At 41.0% G+C, this 19,831-nt stretch overlaps 1 long non-coding RNA gene across 2 annotated transcripts in view; it reads left to right on the top strand.

The window, feature by feature from the left end:
* Window positions 1-14,318: 14,318 nt before the first annotated feature.
* Window positions 14,319-19,831, top strand: part of LOC110015804 — a 123,206-nt gene continuing 117,693 nt past the window's right edge. Inside the window, exons 1-3 of one of the 2 annotated variants that reach the window (XR_002874039.1) lie at window positions 14,319-14,867; window positions 15,216-15,572; window positions 19,626-19,725. This is a non-coding gene — a long non-coding RNA (uncharacterized LOC110015804). The remainder of the gene's footprint in view (window positions 14,868-15,215; window positions 15,573-19,625; window positions 19,726-19,831) is intronic. The other variant, XR_002874040.1, reaches the window with a different exon arrangement.

Below are 19,831 nucleotides of genomic sequence, written 5' to 3'. Positions count from 1 at the left end.
CCCCCCCACCGTGCGGAGAGAGCACCGCCGGGCCCAGGGAGCCGGCACCCAAGGGACACGGCCGCCATCGCCAAGGGGCCCGCAACCCCCACCAGGGAAGGGGTAGGGGACAGATGGACCCAGGTCCCACCTTCCTTGTAAAATGTGTGTGCGTGTATGGGTGTTTGAGAGGGTGTTTGTGTGCATGTGTGTGTGTTTATGTTTGAATGTATATATTGAAGGGGGAGGGGTGTGTGTACTAAGGGGGGTGCAGTTAAAATTGGCGAGTAGGGCACTAAGGGGACATCTCCTGATTACTCACAGTGATGTCCCCTTACCCTCCACACCAAGGGGCCCTAAATGTCTAAGGTGCGGTTAAAATTGGCGGGTAGGGTGCCAGGAAGACATCTGCTGCTTGCTTGCAGTGATGTCCAAGCACCCCCCCTACCAAGGACCCTACATGTCTAAGGTGCAAATAAAACCGAAAGAGGGGGGGCCCACTCCATACGGCAACCATAGGAGGGGGGCCACTCCCAAGTAGCCCCCCCCCAAGGTGCATCGCAGGCTAGACCCCCCACCCCCTCACCCTAATATGAGGTTATATAAGGAAGGGGGTAAGTTGGGGACAGCTGGTAGACTGTCCCCCGGTGGTCAAACAGCCGTCCCCCAGCCCACCCCCAGCAAAGGGGCCAGGGCCACCCAGCCCAGGGGCCCACCCCCGGAGGCGCCGACACCCCAGGCCCGGCACCACCCACCCCACACAGAGAGAGAGGAGCCAGAAAGCGTCGCCCCCCCCCGGAGCAAGCCCAGGCCCCCACCCCCAGACGCCGGCCCTAGAAGAGCTCTGGTCAGGCCTCGACGGGACCGAGGAGGCCAACCGGCCGAGGCAACCACTGATTGCCTCAGCGGAGACCCCGACCCGCTAGCCCCCCCGACCCGTACTAATAATGGGCCCCCCCTCCCCCCCAGAACGCCCCCCCACAGGACAGGGCCGACAAGCCCCCCACCCCACCCCACCCCAGACCCCGCAGCCGAAGCGGGTGACGCCCAGAGCGACCGGGGGCCCCGAGAGGGTTGTCCCGTCCCGTCCCAGAGCCAGGGAAGGGCCGATCCCAGCCCCAGGTACAGATGGGCAGCCCATCCGGCGCCGCTGGGCCCCCCCCACCCGAGCAGGGCCCCCCGCCAACCCCCCCCAGCACAGGCAAAGGGATCACCCCCCCAAGCCAAGCCAGACCACCACCCCACCCCCCCACCACGCACCCCCACACCCAAGCCCAGAGGACCACGCAGCGCCCCAGCCCGCCCCACCCAGGCACCGGACCCGACCCCCCGACCAACGGAGCCCCCCACCGCCCCCGCCAGGCACCGGAAGCCCCGACCCCCACCCCAAACCACGGCAGAAGGGCAAGGAGCAGCGACGACCAAGCCCTCCACCCCCTAAGTCATGGAGTCAACCACAGGAGACCAGAGAGACTGAATTCTTTCAAAGTTACTTGAGCTTTGGAATGACATTTTTTCCAAGCTGATATGATCAAACAGCAGATTTCTGTGTTGACTTATGTTTATATTTTTCTTGTTTTTCCAATTACAAAAACATTTTTAAGATCACAACAACAATTAAAAAAAAAAAAAAATTTAAAAAGCAGCATTACATTTTAGAAAACAAAACAAAATTTCAGAAACCAAAACTTGAAAAACAAAAATGACAACAAAAAAAATTTCAGAAAAAAAAATTAATTTCCAGGAAAAAAAAGAAATATTAAAAAATGAAAACATTTCAGAAAAAAAAAATCCAGAAAAAAATGAAATATTAAAAAATGAAAAACATTTCAGAAAAAAAAAAATTCCAGAAAAAAAAAGAAATATTAAAAAATGAAAAACATTTCAGAAAAAAAATGAAATATTAAAAAATGAAAAACATTTCAGAACACAGAATGAATTTCCAGAAAACAAAACGAAATCTTCAAAAATGAAAAACATTTCCAAACCGGAAGAGGCAGGTACTATGGGACAACGCTGATTGGATGATGATTTTTGTCAATCATTTGAACTGAAAATTATTTTAAATGAAGCGATGACGGATTTTATCGTCCAAACAACAATGTACTATAATAATCCACGTATTTCCCATTTATATATCAAATAAAAAATGCAGCAAACTGTTAATGAACTTTAAAATTATTTTTTTAACATTTCGCCTGACACACGGTCACCCGGAAGTAGTTTGTAAGCACTTTTACTTTGAACGCTGTGCGCTAATGTCTACGGCTGCGAGGTTCACGCTGTCAATCATCTTTAGGTAAGAATCAATTCTGTGATCTTTTCTTTTGTCAGTCACATGTCCCTAAGGATGTTAATTTTAGGATGTTAAAGTGCTGCTTTGAAAAGATAATTTTTTATCTTGCGCATGCGCAAAAAGAACCCGATGGAGACGAATCGTCTTCACATGATAGCCGTTCCCGTTTTCGGTGACAACATGAGAGAAAAAGCTCCGAGCCAGCCTGATTCTGTGATTTATACAGTAATTACAGTAATTATATGGCATCAGTGTTGCTAAAAATCGACTTTAAGACTGAAATCAGTAAACAAGTTCTTATGGGAAATAATATTTAAGTGCATTGTATATTTTTGAACCATGCATATACACATATACTGAAACTTAAAAATGAACTTTAAAGTTTATAAAATACTTAATTGAATTAACATGTGATATTTCTGCAGGTGAAGTTTCTCAAAGCGAAGTTCCAGAAAGGTTTGAGCTGCAGAAGAACAGATGGCAGCTCTACATGGGAATACAAGAAGACTAAAGTCATTCATATCATTGTGCAGTGTACAGGCAAGTCACCATGATTTATGTGCAATGTAATCAATAAATATTATTTAACCTTAATATCTAATTTTTTTTTTAAATTGCAGGTCCTTTAAAAAAAAGTCTTTAACCTGCTGCATAAGCCTGATTAGTTGTAAATGATGCAGTGGGGAATGAAAAACGAAGCACAATTCCTGGCTTTAGCGTCGGGCTGATGATCTGGAAATCACATCTATGAGGAATCGCATCAAACACTTGTACAACTCCAAACAACTTAATGTTCCTTTAAGCAAAACTCCAGTTTAAAATGTTCATATTAGACTTGCTTCATTTAGGAGTTTTTCCATGTTTACCATTTTAGGTTTTAAAGCTTTATTAACAAAGATGATGTTTGATTTTCAAAGCTGTTGTTTAGAAATGTTTTTTTGTCAATGAAAAAACTGAATGCTGATGTGAGGATTGTAATAATGGATATGAAAATAAACAAATTTGTTTCATAGCAATGCAGTATATTTATTGAAAACTTAACGTGAAAACGTTATTCAGTAACAGAAACAAAGAAACAGTTGTGGATTTTCCTTTAAGGGCTTCTTCATGCAGTCAATCAAATGTTCCGTTTACAATCAGCATTTACTCAGCGTACCTGTCAGTCACATTTATTAGAGGAAAAAATGCATCTGGGAAAAGTCTGTTTGTGCTTAACAACTATATCAAAAAGAGTCATGTCAGGGAAGTTTTGTCCTTATTGCTGCTCAGCATCACATCCACAGAGGTATGCACAGGTAAGGGACCCCAGTTCCTGCTCGTACATGCTTGCAGCTTCCTCTGCACTGGACTCCAGCTCCAGCTCTTGAAATCCCTGACAGAGATAAATTAATAAATGAAAAATCCCTGACAGAAAAACATCGGCTGCCGTTCATCTTTCATTCAGGAAAAAGTTGAGTTCATCAAAATGAGGAGAAAATGGGTTAAACCAGAAATTCATTAGGGAGGGGTCAAAACACCAAACTCAGAATAAAATACATTATTTCAGTCTTATAAAAAATACATTCTAAAACAATTTGGTATTCTTCCTCTGCCTGAAAGACTAAAACGTTTTTTTCAAAGATTTATTTTACACTACAGACTTTGCCACCTTTAGTTACACACCTGGACGTGTCTGATGATGTGCACATCCAGTCATTTACTGTCATGTTTCTGTGCACTGACACACTCTAAAGTCACAGATCTTAATAGTGTGAATAAGAAGCATTCATAAATGTTATTCTGAGACACAAACTGCTGCAGTTTACCTGACAGCTTTGCTGATTTATGCTGCTGGTACACCTGTCTGAGAATCCTGCCCACGTGACCCCCCCTCTCCAGCTGATGAGGTAACCTGTCATTAACGTATGACTGAAGGATCTTGGATCTGTCTGTAAACACCCACCTAGAAATCACGTTTAACGCTACATTTATTAGATCAAACAAATGTGCCTCCATACCTTATCTGTGGATGGCGGGACTGCATTTCCTGATGTGCGCCGTCTTTAACACCCGTTTCTTCGCAGCTGCTGCTTTAGACAGAATCCTCTCACGACATTTTGAAACATTTGTAAACCTGGTTGGTGTTGATATTTCTGCGTGCGTTCTGTCATCACATCCGCTAAATATTCAAAGATTAACGTTTATGTTAACGTTTTATCGTCCCTTTCTTTGTTTACCTGCAGAACGGACGTCATCCACACAAACTACTTCCGGGTGACCGTTCTGCTTCAGACGAAATATTCAAAAAATAATTTAAACCTTCATTATCCGTTTGCTGCATTTTTGATTTAATATGTAAATGGGAAATACGTGGATTATTATAGTACATTGTTGTTTGGACGATGAAATCCGGCATCGCTTCATTTAAAATACTTTTCAGTTCAAATGATTGACAAACATCATCATCCAATCAGCGTTGTCCCATAGTACCTGCTTCTTCCGGTTTGGAAATGTTTTTCATTTTTGAAGATTTCGTTTTGTTTTCTGGAAATTCATTTTGTGTTCTGAAATGTTTTTCATTTTTTAATATTTCATTTTTTTTCTGAAATGTTTTTCATTTTTTAATATTTCATTTTTTTTCTGAAATGTTTTTCATTTTTTAATATTTCATTTTGTTTTTCTGAAATGTTTTCATTTTTTTTATTTCATTTTGTTTTCTGGAAATTATTTTTTTTTCTGAAATGTTTTCATTTTGTAATATTTCTTTTTTTTTCTGGAAATTAATTTTGTTTTCTGAAATCTTTTTTTCTTTTTTTTCTTTTTTCTTTTTTATGTTTTGGTTTCTGAAATTTTGTTTTGTTTTCTAAAATGTAATACGCTTTTTAAATTGTTGCTGTGATCTTAAAAATGTTTTTGTATCGAGTGATTTGTTGAATGGTTTGCACTTCAGGGCCACCGTACTTTTTGCTGTGGGGCAAGAGCGCCAACCACTGTTCCACCGTGCAGCCCCCCAAGAAACAGTAAAAACCATAATAAAAATACGGTAAATGAGCAGTAAAAAAGGCATCATGAAAATGAAGTGTGAGCACCAGTGAACTGTTGACGATTACCTTCTAAAAATCTAAACAAACGGACGTCAGTAAACATGCAGGCATTTAAGCGACGTGATTAAATTTGGGGTATTAAAAGGTTCCATATGCTGTCATCATCAGCCAGTTCCTAAGATGTTTTTAGACAAACTTTCTGAGTCCAGTTCTCTGATGCAGTCAATGATCTGTGCCCCCCCCAGAGAACAGTCGGAGCATCATCTAAATGGCGTTGAATTTATTTGTCCGTGTGGTCAACCGAGGACGTGCGTGTGGGTGTTTTCCTGTTTGAACCATTTCAAAGGCAGTAAAAATGTATTTTTAGTCGAGTCTTGATATATCGAACATGCACAGTGCGTGTTGTGACTGTATCCAATCTTGACTGTTAAATGGACTGTTATGTTGCTATGGAAACAGGATGGTAGTGGTTGGATGGTAGTTACAGTCATTAACACTTTTTACAAGAGAAATGTGTTCCTTCTTAAACATTTAGAACGTTTGATGGGTTTTGTACGCACTTGGGGCTCTTTTCTTTCCTTTTTGGGCTTCTTTCTGTAAAATATGCTTATTTTCTTAATTAATCTTTCAATCTTTGAACACTGCTATATGTTGAAAATGTTAATAATACTCTTTTTTTAAAAAAACCACATTAAAAGTATCCCATTAGAGTCTATAATGTCCTGTCATTTGCGTTAATTTAAGAGGAACTCGGAAAACTGATGAGTTTGTTTTTCATTTGGTTTCCTTCAACAAACTCCTAAAGTTTCCATTTTCCTTCTGAATCCTTTCAGGGACACTGAAGTATTTACATGGAGGGGATTAGGACAGACCTTTAGACGTTTAACCAAAGTAAAGGACATGAATGGAGGGCTGTTTTTCCAGTCCTTTGGGGTCAGACTATTCCCTCTTTCAGGTTAAGTTTAGTCTTTTCTCCCGTTTGTTGCTGCGCTCTGGCTGCTGACACCGACCTCCATCTGTTGACTCCGCAGTTACATTTTGAAGCCCATCAAGATGGGCGGAAAAGTGCTTTAACGCGTTAGGCCGCCCACCGCCGTAAACTCCTGGCCCTCAGAGGGATTTGTGGGCTGGCGAGCCGCTGCCGTAGCGTTCGTTGACCTCTGACCTCTGCTCGGAGCTGCCGGGGCTGTGTGGGTTCGTTCCTGCAGCTGCAAACCTTCTCACACTTTTCTTTTTTTCCCCTGTTCTGCTTGACTCACTCTTCGGTTTTACGGCGGCGGATTGTAGCGCAGCAGTGAGGAGAAACAGAGGACCCTGAGGTTGCGCCAGTCTGAAGGTGGAACGCCTTTGATTATCCAATCTAATCCTCACTGCATTTTGCCTGCTGGCCAGGCAGGCGTGGGCGGCAGGCGGCGGCGGTGGTGGCGGCGGCAGTGCTGGTTGAGTTGGGGGGCGTTTGCTGTTGGATGTTGCTCTCACACATCCCTCTGACACAGGTAGGCGATCCAAAACCGGCTGGAAGAGCTCCAGGCCAGAGTGGCGAGGGTGAATCACATCAATCTGAATTTTTGAGTTGGTTTTTCCAAGCACCACTCGGTGTTCTCTGGAACGCCGCTGTGCTTTGGCTCTGAACACCGTGGAATGTGTGCACGCTTTAATCCCCTGCTACCCAAAGACCTTTCTTGTGAAGGGAGTCTTTCTGTGCTGCTTTTCCAGACGCCCACCGCTGCACAGGGTTCTGTCCAATCTCTGTTTACGACACAAACACCGCTGACTCTGGTTTAATCTCATATTTCAATTATACATCCCTCTGGTGAAAAGCATTTACAATCCACTCGGCAGAATTGGAATGTGCAATTTCCCGTATGCGCTGCTGTCTTTAAAAAACACTTGTTATCTCTAATAAGAGCGCAATGTCGCTTCCTCCTGATGGAGCCAAATAAACAGCGGCTTATCTGCAATGTTGACACCGCTATCCGTCTCTGACACGGACAGGACAAACACGCTGAGCTGATGCAGAACGGGCACACATGCACAAACAAACGTCCCTTTCACTTAGTGAGCGTTTGAAGTCTGATTTGTCCAACCGTCACTTTGGGTTGCAGTGGAGGGCAAACTGATTGGAGCGCATTGGATGGTTGCTTGAACGACGGGCCGGCCAGACCAAAGCACATTTGAACAATTTTAGTCTTTAAATTGTAGATTGAATAAAAACCGTCACGGGAAATCAAAGGGATTTCTCTTTACTGAACCGCTGATTCTGGAGACATTTTTAGAAAACCAATGGATCAAAATATCGTCATTAACTGTTATGCTGCTTTTAGCCCTTTAGCCTCTTTAAAATGGGGTGATCTTGAGTCCCTGGCCTCATCGCTTCTGACTGGAACTGCAGGACAACTTCCGGGGGATATTTGTCTCCATCACATGTCCCCAGAAGTTCTCCAACAGGAAGAAACCTCCAGGATAGCTGGACTGAGGAGCAGAGATCTGAGACCACAGGTAAGAGACAAAACACCTGCAGCAGAGAGAAAAGAAAGGATCTGATTCAAGCAGAGCCGTGCAGTCCATATGATGGGAACCAGTAAAGTGAGTTTTGCTGTCAATTTACACCAGTAGTGTGTTTTTTTAAGTCTTAATCCCAAATGTCCTTTATTAGTGGACACGGCCTGTCTGCAGGTGAAAAATGGTCAAACCTGTACAGGTGACCCACACAAAATATTAAGGTCATGGTGAAAACTTATTCAACACGTAAATGTAAGTAAGGGGGAAGTAGGCGTGTTGTATGGATATTTCATGTTTTCAAGCCCCCCAAATCCTGCAGACAGCACCCCTTACTGCTGTTCATGTGAAACGTGCGCGCTCCCAGCGTTTGTGTGCGGTCAGTAAAGGAGCCAGGACTCACACCTTGATAACGGCTAAGGTGTGGTGTAAGGACGCCATATGACAGCATCACCTGTACATCATAAGTGCGTGGAACTTCAATCATCATATGAATACTTCATGATACACTTACCACACACACGACAATCGTACATTCCAGGAACTCTGGAACACTGACTACGAACACTGATGGCTTCTGGGTAATGTCGTTATAATTTTAGTTGAGTTACATTGTAGGCATATTATCAGAAAACTACAAAATGGTACCACCTTGACTTTTTTTTATCGTCGTTCCCATTGGTTGTAGTGATGGGAATTCTGTCTCTATTTTGGGATCAGGGTCTTTTGCATCAGCTGACTGAAAATAACCGACTCTTTCGGCTCCCAAACGGCTCTTTAGAATGTTTTGTTGCTTTGCTCAATTTATTATTAAACACTGTATAAAAATGTGCTCAAAATGAATAACTAATGTAAAAAATGTGTTTTATCCCTTCAAGTGCATAATATCTATGTGCTGTTATTTATTCCTTAAAGATAAAAAGTACAAAATAAAGAATAAAAACAAAACCAACTATTTACAATTCAACTTTTTAAGCATATACACTTTTGTTTTTTTTTCCTTTTAAACAATTCTGAAGCAAAACAACACAAAACACAAATCACAATTTGAAAAACCAGGAAAAAAGTTTTTTATTCACAGTAAACGTTGGCTTTTAGAAGTACCGTTTTGAAGGAGGCTGTCTCAGTTCTCAGGTTCCTGTACAGGTTGGTTGTGGAGCCAGTTCCTGCAGACTCGACACTCCTCCTTTGTATTATCAATAAAAGTGAATTGGTCTTGATTTTGCTCCTTTTCCTGCTGTCACTCATGTTCATGTTTTTGTGTTGCTTTCGTTTGTTGTTGTCGCACCAGCCGCTCTCTCTCTCTCTTGATCATACTCTGTTACTACATACTCTGTAAGAGTAAGTAGTAACAAGATCAGCGCAAGATCAGCGCAAACACCACTCCGCAAGTGCGCGCTCAGCGCACACCGTAGGCGTGTGTATTGACTAATCACGTGCGGCTTAAAGAGCAAAAAGAGAAAATTGAGAAAACATCTGCCATCAGTAAGGAGCATCTCTTGTTGTTCACTTTAAAGGGCCGGGCTGAGACTCTGAGGCTGAGAGCCGTTTAATTGGTTGGTTCCCGCTCCCATGTGCCGTCCCGGTCCTGTGACCAATGGCAGAGATGACAGGAATCTGTGGGAATCCCGAAAAACATGTCATCCTCTACCCTTGAGGTGGAACGCACGAGCTTCACGGGAACTGCAAGACACACCTGCGCTCCCCTTAAGAAGCAGCCGCTCCTCTCTGTGACCCTCCATGGACAACCCAAAAACCCACAGAACCTGTACGGGTCAACCCCTCTGTATGTGACTGAGGCTTTAGAGACACCAGCATCAGTCAGGTGCTTAGATAAGTCTGGTGTTTTGAATGCTAAAAGGATTGTGTTTGCACATTCATGCTTTCAAATAAAACCACATGCATTGTCACCTCAGGTTACAAGCGGACACGCAGCACCCTGGAACATCACCTATAACCCTTGTGCTATCCTATGACCCCACCCTTACATTGACGTGTTATCCCTACCATGACAAAGGTGGATAAAGGTGAAGAGGATCTAGATCTAGATCCAATGTTAAAGTGCCTAGGATAGCACAAGGGTTAAAGGCACCAAAGAAGAACAACATATCATGACAAGGGTTTATGTAAAATGAAGGTTTGAGGCTTTTAAATAATATCGTATCGTGAAAGCGTGAAACAACTTGGATGAGACGCTATAGGACTGGGGACCAGATCACTCACTGCAGAGTGCGTCTCTCTGATACTGGAGGATGGAAATGTATTTTAGTATGTGTTTAATTTGAGCACAGGGCTGCCATGCAAATAAAAAAACCTGACTGTAATGGAGGAGGTGGCGGCGACCAGGAAGCTGACTGGAGAGTTTCGGCGGCGACTGTCAGCGGATGACAGAGAGCAGAAAGACACTTAAGATAATTGGCTCGCATCCCTCCTGCCGTCACCTGCGGTAAGGAATTAAAATAAGAAATGGAGGAAAATCATTCTAAGCGCTCGCAGCTTGGCGCTGAATCATAAATCAGCCATCAGTCATTGCTGGGGGAGAGCAGCTCGGATGAATCATCTCCTGTCAACTTCCCTTTTCTCTTTTTAAAGCCCAGCCGTCTCAGTCATTAGCTCGGCTGGCCTTATGAGAGTTGTTTAAGTGTGTGTGTGAGGGAGAAAAAGATAGCGGGAACACATGCCAGAATGATCCTTAACTGTAATAGATGTCAGATGAGCCAGATGGTGAGAGCACCGTCTACCAGAGGAGAGGAGTGTACCACATTCTCAGGGGCGTGTTGATGGGAGAGGGGGCGGTTGCGGGTCTTCTTGACAGGGCCTCAGCTAATGTTTAATATGCTCCCGGTGTATCTGATGAGGTGGTGGGAAGGCAGATCTCTGCTGTCAATGAGCGAGGGAGTGATGAAGACTGATACCAGCGAGGAACCCTGCAGTTTGTGTTTCAAGCAAAACCCAAACCGGCAAAAAGCCACGGTATTTGGATAAAACGTTGGTCCGTGAAGTCGGGATGAGCTTCACTGCTTTGTCTTTTATGTGGAAATGAAAAGACTAACGCGAATAAAGGGTAATTTTTTTCATCTTTGAGACTTTTAACTGCAGGAGTCTTCCACAGAGGAAGTGTTTTAGGTCCAGTCGAAGTGTTTAAGTGGCAGATGTCTGGGGATTCAACTGACCTCAGGACAAACCCGTGGGAGGCTTTGACAGATGGCAGAGAAGGAAACAGTTTTAGAGACTCAAAAGTTTTTGTTTCTAATACAAGCTACAAAATTTAAACACAAAAAAATACCCTCAAGCTGCATGAGGAAGCATGTGACCTGAGGGGTCAAAAAGAAATGGTCTCTTTGAAGGTTCATAGAAATCAGTTTTCTTTATGAATAAGGTTTGATATTTTCAGGGTTAAACAAACTTTTCAATTTTCCTGTTTTCCAGTTTTCATTTGGAACTGGAACTGATATTTATGTGGTCCACAGCTGTGCCAATAATGACACACTAGCAAATGACCTGAATGTGTGTCTGAATTCAGGTTTCACCGGTACAGTTTTCCCTCATCGCTGCCTGAATGTGAACACTCTGCCTGCACAGCAAGTTTGGTGTTGGAGGTTAAACGGAAAAAAATGTTGGAGTGAATTGAAAATAGTGATAATATTTATAATGGGTCATGTGTGAATTTGACTGACCGAAGGACAAGTCTGGAGGTGATTTTCTCCTGGATGTGTTTGCCAAAGTTTCAGGAAAATGAAAACATATATTGGCCATAAAGTCATAATTTAACTGATGGAGGAGCTTCACAAATGTCTGGTAAAAATGTTTCTCTGTGGGATTTTTTCTGTCCTGACACAGGCTTTTTTTAAATTACATTTTATGGTTTTAGATTTTTAGAAACTATTGGTTTTCCCATTCCCAACATTGCCTGGTTGCCACGGTTACGACAAGTGACTAGTGTAGTCATTGACCACCTTTACCCTTGTTTATAACAGTGATGTTTATGTTATTTTTTCAGCAACAAAGTAATTTAATTTGATTTTCGTTTTTGCTCTGGCGTTACATGTTTAAACTTGGTTTCGTGATCTAAATGTTTGCTTTGAACCAAATACCTGGAAGGTTAGGTTGATTCCTTTTCCAGTTGTCTTAGGTTGTTAGAGTTTGATGTATTTTATAATAACTTTAAATGTTTCCTTACATTACAAATATAATATTTGAAGTGCTGGGTGGCTGTGGTGCAGGGGTAGAGCGGCCGATCTCTGATTGCAGGTTCGGTTTTTCCTCTGAAAAAGAAAAGCTATAAATGGTCTCGCTGGCAGGAGCAGGGAGCCTGACACTGGCTGCTCAAACTGTAGATTTGATGAAGATGAAGGAATGAAGGACCATGGGGGGGGGTTTCTTCTGAAGCCACACAGGACCCGCCACCGGGGGACATATCTGCGGAGTGCATTTTCCAGGGCATTGTCTGTCATGGTAGGATCCAGAGGTCTCTGCACGACTTTGATCCAACTTTTATTGACTTAAATCCAGTTTTTTGGTCGCTTTCTTCCTCATCAACAACCACGCACAGGTTAGTGGGTGCAACCTCACACGTGGAAATACTATTTTGTAAAACACAAAACCACAAACATACCAATGTCAATGAATTCTATCAATTGTGATATAAAGAAAAACAATAAAAGAGAAATCTTTTTAAGGAAAATAAAGCATAATCAGGTCTTGAATAGAATAAACGTAAACCATACATTAGTACAAATGTATTCCTGTGACTGATTAACAATTATTAACATAAATGTGTTCATTGGGACAGACACAAAATCCATTCATTTTAAAGAATAAGTTTTAAAAAAAGTTGGCTTTTCTATTGTGTCACTTTTAATAAACTGAGTTTTAAATATTCTGACTGAATTCTCTGGAAACTGTCGGCTATATTTTTAGGTTTCCTGGACTGAAAAAAGTTCCAGAGACTTTCTTGGTGAAGCTGTAACATAGAAAAAACTTTTAATGTTTACATTTGAAAAAAGGACTATTGAGTTTAGTGACGCTCCTTCAGTAACAGCATCACAGACCAGCAGTCACCGCTTTTTTTGTTTTTTTAAATGATGTGTGCTTTTAAAATAAATTTTAAGCAGAAATTTTCCCCAAATAAAATGTTAAAATAAATAATACAAAAAAATGATTGTTTTACATTTGAGGAATTCTACTTTTTATTTACAAGTCTGGATGTTTGACTTATATACATCCCCAAAAAACATCAAGTTGTCTAATTCTATTCTCTTTAAATTTATTTGGAAAAATAAGACTCACTATATACGAAAATCACAATTGGTCAGAGATTATAAAAATGGCGGCTTAAAAGCTTTAGATGTTGAATCACAGATTGTAGCGTTTAGAATGAAATGGTTAAAAGGCTGTATTTCCCAGCCTCATTCTATGTGGTATCATATCCCAAACAAACTCTTCGGTAAGGTCGGGGGACTGGAGTTTTTGCTGAAGTGTGATTATAATACATCAAAAATACCAATAAAACTATCAAACTTCTATAAGCAAGCCTTAGAATTTGGGAAGATGCTTTTCAACCATAACTTCTCCCCTCACAACACTGTTTTGTGGAATAACAGATTTATAACTGTAAACAAGAAATCCTTGTTTATGTCTGAATGGTATGATAATGGTGTGTGTTTTGTTCTTGACTTGTTGCGTACTGATGGAAGGCTGTTATCATACTATGAGTTTGTAACTAAATACAAGATTAAGGATTCTAGTAACTGTTATAACAAAGTCTGTAAAGCAATTCCCATACCTCTACTTAATCTCATTCATAACATACTACAATACAATGAAATCAAACCACAATTTTCGGAACTAAAAATTAATAATATTCCCCTAAAAGATAAAAAAGGCAACAATAAATTAATAACTCTAACCTTTAAACAATTAATTTTCTGCAACTTTAGTATAAACAATAGATGCGACTTAGAAACAACCCAAATGAACAAATCTTTTTCTTTATACACAAAGTACCCACTTCCACCTAAAATGAAAGAAACGCATTTTAAAATAATATCTAAAATTTACCCTGTTGGAGATTTTTTATATAAAAGATTCAAATTTGAATCTGAACCATGCATATTCTGTTCATCTGAAACTGAAACATTAGAACATCTTTTTTACAGTTGCAACCAGGTTAAAATATTTTGGTCTGATATACACAATTGGTTGTCACTCAAAATTTTAAATATTCCCTTTTTTTCCTTATGTGATGTTCTTTTCTATATGGAAAATCTGGACCCGGGAATATCTGATGTCATTAATGTTGTTATTATTTTATGCAAACATTTCATTCATTTATGTAAATGGAAAAAAACATGCCCTTTGTTTAGTATTTTTTGAATTATTTTTCTGATTATTATAAGTGTCTTAAATGCATTCCTAACAAAAACAAGAAAACTACAGTCATTTATCAGAATATATCAAAAGTATTATTATTTTGAATTGTTTTTGCCTTGCCTTTGCCTATTATTTCATTTTTATTTCTTTTTTTTCTATATGTGCATTTATAACGTTTGTTCACCCTAATTTGGTTTGTATATGAGCATCTACAAAAAAAAAAAAAAAAAAAAAAGGTACACACATTGTTAAAAATATTACTGTTTTTTGTTTTTTCGATCTTATATGTGTGTTAGATATTAACAATTGTTTATTGTGCAAGTGACTGTGAATGTCTATAAATTGAAAAATGTACAATAAAAAAAAAATAATTAAAAAAAAAAAAAGTCTGGATGTTTGACTTCCGGAATAGTTTTTCCCCTCCAATGAACTTTCGAGAAAATGATTGACAGAAGGAATTATCCTACGTTATTAGCAGTTAAGTCCCGCCCCCAAATACAACCAGGCGCAGCTGCCCGGCCCGCTTCTTCTGTTGGTCATTGGAGGAAACGCGAGCGAAACTTCCAGACGTTTTTCAGGTTTTTACGGAACCAAAAAGTCCCGACGGAACTGAACAAACTTATAAAAGATAAATGAACGTTTCTTCGAAAAAACATCTTACCGCTGGTCAATAGGACCCTTTATAGACACTATTTCCGGTGAGTTTTAGTTCGCTAGCGCTGAATGCTAATGCTAGCTCAGCTGGGTATTTTTTTTTTTTTTTTGATATCACACTAAAAACAAATGTTTTATTTTAAAACACTCAGAAAAGTTGTGTAGTTTTTAGTTTGTGACCAGAGTTATTGTTGTGTGTTAACATATATCATTACAGACTTGAAAACATTTAGCTGTAATGTTTAAAACTTTCATTTTTTTTTAAATTACACTGAAAATGTTGGGGTAAGAAAAATAAAACCAGAGTAATAATATAAATAGATGTCTGTCAAATTTGACATAATCTGGGTAATTTTTGTTTATTAATTTTTAACTTTTTTTCTGGATTACAGGTGAAAAAATCATCTAGGACTTCTTGACTGGACCTAACAGTGTGACCGGCTTGCAGCCTCAACATAAGTGTGACCTCTGACCTGTGACAGGTCAAAAATGCAATAGCCCTGAGGATCAGTGCGATGTAATATCCAGAGGAAGGTGTGCCGTGGAACTGAGCAGATGTAGCACCGCTGCATGATGGGAGTACAGTGCAGATGATTCTGTGGAATGAAGATGGTGCGATGCTGAAGATGGGTGGGAGGAAATCCAGACTAGTGTGGAGGTCTGCGGTCAAGGTGCAGGTCCCAAAGGACACGGAGGACTGTGAGCATCTTCAGGTCGGATGAATATCTTAAAAACACTGTAACACTGAGGTGAGTCGGCTGTTTTGAGCCCCACACTGTGAGAATTAAATACTCTCCACAAAACTAATGTTTGTAAAACTAACAGGCAAAATGAGTAAATATTGTCTCTTAAACTGTTATGTAGGAGAAACTAGAGACAGGACAGTTGAAGATTCAAATATGGTTTTTGTGACACGTAGTCAAAACTTTGGTGCGAGGCTTAAAATGCTGCTGGAAGGGAGCCTGAAGGTGTTTCAGGTGTGTGAGAAAACTTCCCCAGAGTTTACATCATCTTGAGGAGCTAAGAAAGCTGAGACTCCCAGGAGGAGGTGGGTTGCAACACGGTTTTAGGAGTGACAGCTGAGTGATTGTAGACACAAAACAGACTTAATTGCTCAGAGGTTGTTCACAGGAAGTTGAAAAGAGATGTGGTCATGTTTGAAAAATTATTATTTTTAGTCCTGTTAATAATATGTTCCATATTTTGTTTTTTCTTTGTCTCCCATTTCTATATTTTCTTCACCTTTGGTACTTTTATCTTATTGTTGTGTTAATTTGTAAAACAGACTGCAGAAGATGCAGTAGTAACTTGCCAGTAGTGTTGGTTTGGACATTATTATAAAGGAGATCTATTTGTGATTTGTGTTTCTATAGCAGACATGTGACTGGAGGCTTACTGAATGAATGTGGAGAGGCAGATCAGTGACAAGTCTTTCTGCATCTGCTGAGTCATTGTTTTCTTTTTCATTTGTTTGGTCATGGTTAGCAGCTCGTGACGGCTGTGGACTGAATAATGACTGCCAATTAACAGCCACACTTCCAGTTATTCTCCTTGTTATGGTCCAGTTTAGACATTCATTAAATCTACTTCCTGTACGTCAGTCAGAGTAAATCTAGCCACTGAGACCAAAGTTCCATTTTAAAACCGGATTTTACCTTTTGTTGGGAGATTCAACATTAGAGTGAACAAACACTGACTCCCTTTTCAGCGTCAAGTGGTCATTTCCGGTACTGCAGGTTGTATCATGGTTCCTAAACTTAAATTTCCACTTGGATCATATGTTGTTCTATTTTCAAAGTGTTCCCAGTGGTCTTTTTGTTGTGATTATGTTGTTTTTAGCCACAATCTCAATCAGTGTCGCTTTCTTGGACATAGTTTCTGCAGATCAGCAGGGATTCATTAGTAATTTACTAAAGGGAGCCGCATGCAGCAGAGGCACTGAGAGCGCGCGCCTACGACAGACAGTGACAGGCGCGGTGGGAGAGAAGGAGAGAATAGTCTGAAGGAAATTCTGAACACAGGACTAGCAGAAAAATGAAATTATCAGCAAAGATGAATGTGTTTAATGTGTTTATTATAGTTCCTATCACGCACAATATGCTGAACTTTCAAAAAAAAAAAAAAAAAAGTGCGGTGATGACCTCATCACCGCGGTGATGCGGTTATCGTCACAGCCCTAGGAGGAAACTCACGGCTAACATTACTTCCGCCTCGGCGCAAAGTTAATACAGTGGCGACCAGGGGTTAGCCCCGCCTATAGCCACTAAGACTCATGGGAAATGTGAACTCTTGTGTGTGTTGAATTCTTCACCATCACCGAGAGAGCTATGAAAAGGAGTGAGGTTCATGTTATGGTGTTCGTGTTTTCATTATTAGTGGGTTTTAATGCTGGACAGGAGATGGAGCAATCTATTTTTCTGAGACTGTTTGAGGGCGAGTGGAGTATGGGGGGGCAAGGACAGTCACCGCAGCTAGTTAACTGGCAGCCCGGCTCTCTTTTCCCAGCTACGAGTGACAAAGCAGCTAGGTCGTTACAATGTATGTGCGGGGAAAAAAGAAAAAACGTACCGAAACGGTACAGAAGTAAACCGAACCGGTTATGAAAACAGTTCAGTTCAACTACATGTATCGTTCCACCCTGAGTATTTGTTGTATACTCTAGGACGCCACGTCCTGTGAAAATATTGTCGGACATTAAAGCGATCTATGTGTCGCCAGCTAATTAGCTAAACATCAGGATCATAGAGTAGTCGGTGTCTAACCACACCAGCGGCTCCAAATCAACACTTTTATTGAACTTCCTGGTTTCTGCTGGAAGTCCAGCAGCTTTATTCTCCAATTCTGTCTGGAGCCCCTTAAATATGGTGGTATGTACCCACTGTTTCATCAGTCAAATGCTACATGAATGAACACTAGTGACACGCTCTTGTGGGTGTGTGTGTGTGTGTGGGGGGGGGTCTTGTATTGTGTACGCTTGTGTATCTAGCACAGTGTTTTTCAACCTTTTTTGGGCATAGGCACACACATCCTTGAAAAAATCCCACGGCACACAAGCATTAAAAAAATTAAAGGAGAAACTCTATAGTCTGTATTGATCTACAGCCCCTCTGCAATCTCACGTGCATTTTTGTGATAATTGTGGCAGAAAAAGCTGGAAGTTGCAGATGTTTTTTCTAAAAGATGTAATGAAGTGAAGTTGGTTTTCAGTAATAATTTCCACCTAAATAATTTGACATTTTACCCTGGTAGTTCTTTTTCCCTCCAGTTTATTAACATGCAATTTTATGTAACCTCACATAAAAAGAACTTTATAGTCTTTCTAAATAGTGATTTATTGATTTATTTATATTTATCTTTCATATTCCTAACTACTCATTATCAGGATCTGTTTGGATGAACACAGAGCTTAGATCCTGGAGATGGGAAATGTTTTTAGATCAGTGAAAATGGGTCATTTCTCACGGCACACCTGACCGTCTCCCACGGCACACTGGTTGAAAAACACTGGTTTAGCATGTAGACCAGGGGTCGGGAACCTTTTTGGCCAAGAGAGCCATAAATGCCACATATTTTGAAATGTAATTTCGAAAGAGCCATACAATAATGTAGTGTCCCTTCCCCACACTGAGGCACGGAGACTTAACCTCTTTTAAAGTTCTTTATTCCGATTACTGCAGACCGCAACAAACGCCGTTCAATTAATTCAGCAACTCCTGAATCTCTCCCGCCGAGACGAGACGAGAGCGCTTCTCCCAACTTTATATTCCCCTGCTACCGCTGCAGCCCCTCCCATTTCCCTTATTCGGCCCATAGCTGAACCCCATTGGTCCAAACTACCTAACAACAGGCTGAGCGACAGAACTGAGAGCCAATCAGATCTCTGCTTGACGCGTTCAATGAACTCCAGAACTTTTAACGCGGCCCAACAGCCAAGTTAAACTCAGTCCGCGACAATTTGTTTAAAACTAAATATACAAGTGAATGTGTGCATTTAATTTAATTTCAACATTTTTAAAGTACAATAAGTCTGTGGATTCTTTTCAATAACATTGTTATGCTGTTGCTAATAAATGATGAGTATTTCTCGTGGTAGTTTTGCTGATGGTCTAGTCTGGTTGATACGTGGTGAGTTTCTGCTTCATGCAGGCGTTGAGACTTTAAACGTGATCGTAGGTCTGAATGTTCTGTAGATGTGAGAAAGACTGATCACATGCAGACCTGGAGCCAAACACACACTCACACGCTGCAGTGAGTGACGGGCAGCGGGTTTTACGTTTTTATAATCCCTGCGCGATTCACCTGCTGCCTGTCCCCACAACCCCTCACCCCCACCCTCTGCTTTCTTCCTCACACATCCCGTCCCCGCATCTGCGCGCTCTTTCTCAGAGACGGGAGCGCAGTTTTAGGCACGGCAATTCACAAGTTTCCGGCTGGTACAAACTCTGTGAAATAATAGATCATAGTAACTGATAGCGCTGGCGCAGATTTTTCTCTCTAAGCACCGCTACTACTGCGCGCCTCTGGCATCGCATCGCGCCCGAGAAGGACTGGTCTAATGAAAAAAAAAAACTATAATTAAAGATTTGTCTGCGAGCCACATGTGACCATCAAAATAGCCATATATGGCTCGCGAGCCATAGGTTCCCGACCCCTGATGTAGACAGTAGATTCACCCAAAGGAGCGGGATCTTTCTCCAAGTGATTATGAATTTATTATTAGATGATACAGATTAATTGCTGCTCAGTACTAAATTACGGTAAACTTGTATTCGTTGTCAAAAAGACGACTACTTTACTTACAGGTAGCTGTTTTGAGGCCTTTGTTTGAGGCCCTTGGGATGCTTCAGAATGGAGCAGAGTGGGGAGCTTGTGGCCCCGCCCAGTCTATTTTCTACAACACAAGTGAGCTCTTTTTCAAATTTTTGTCTGCTCCTTTTTCACTACCATTTCAATGAAGAAACTCGTAGAAATGCAATTTTGAGCTAAATTTCTTTCTCTATGTCCTCCA

The sequence above is a fragment of the Oryzias latipes genome, chromosome 10, assembly GCF_002234675.1.
Source record: "Oryzias latipes chromosome 10, ASM223467v1".
Taxonomy (NCBI): Eukaryota; Metazoa; Chordata; class Actinopteri; order Beloniformes; family Adrianichthyidae; genus Oryzias; species Oryzias latipes.
The sequence above is the reverse complement of the archived record's forward strand: the minus strand, read 5'-3'. Positions and strand labels throughout refer to the sequence as shown.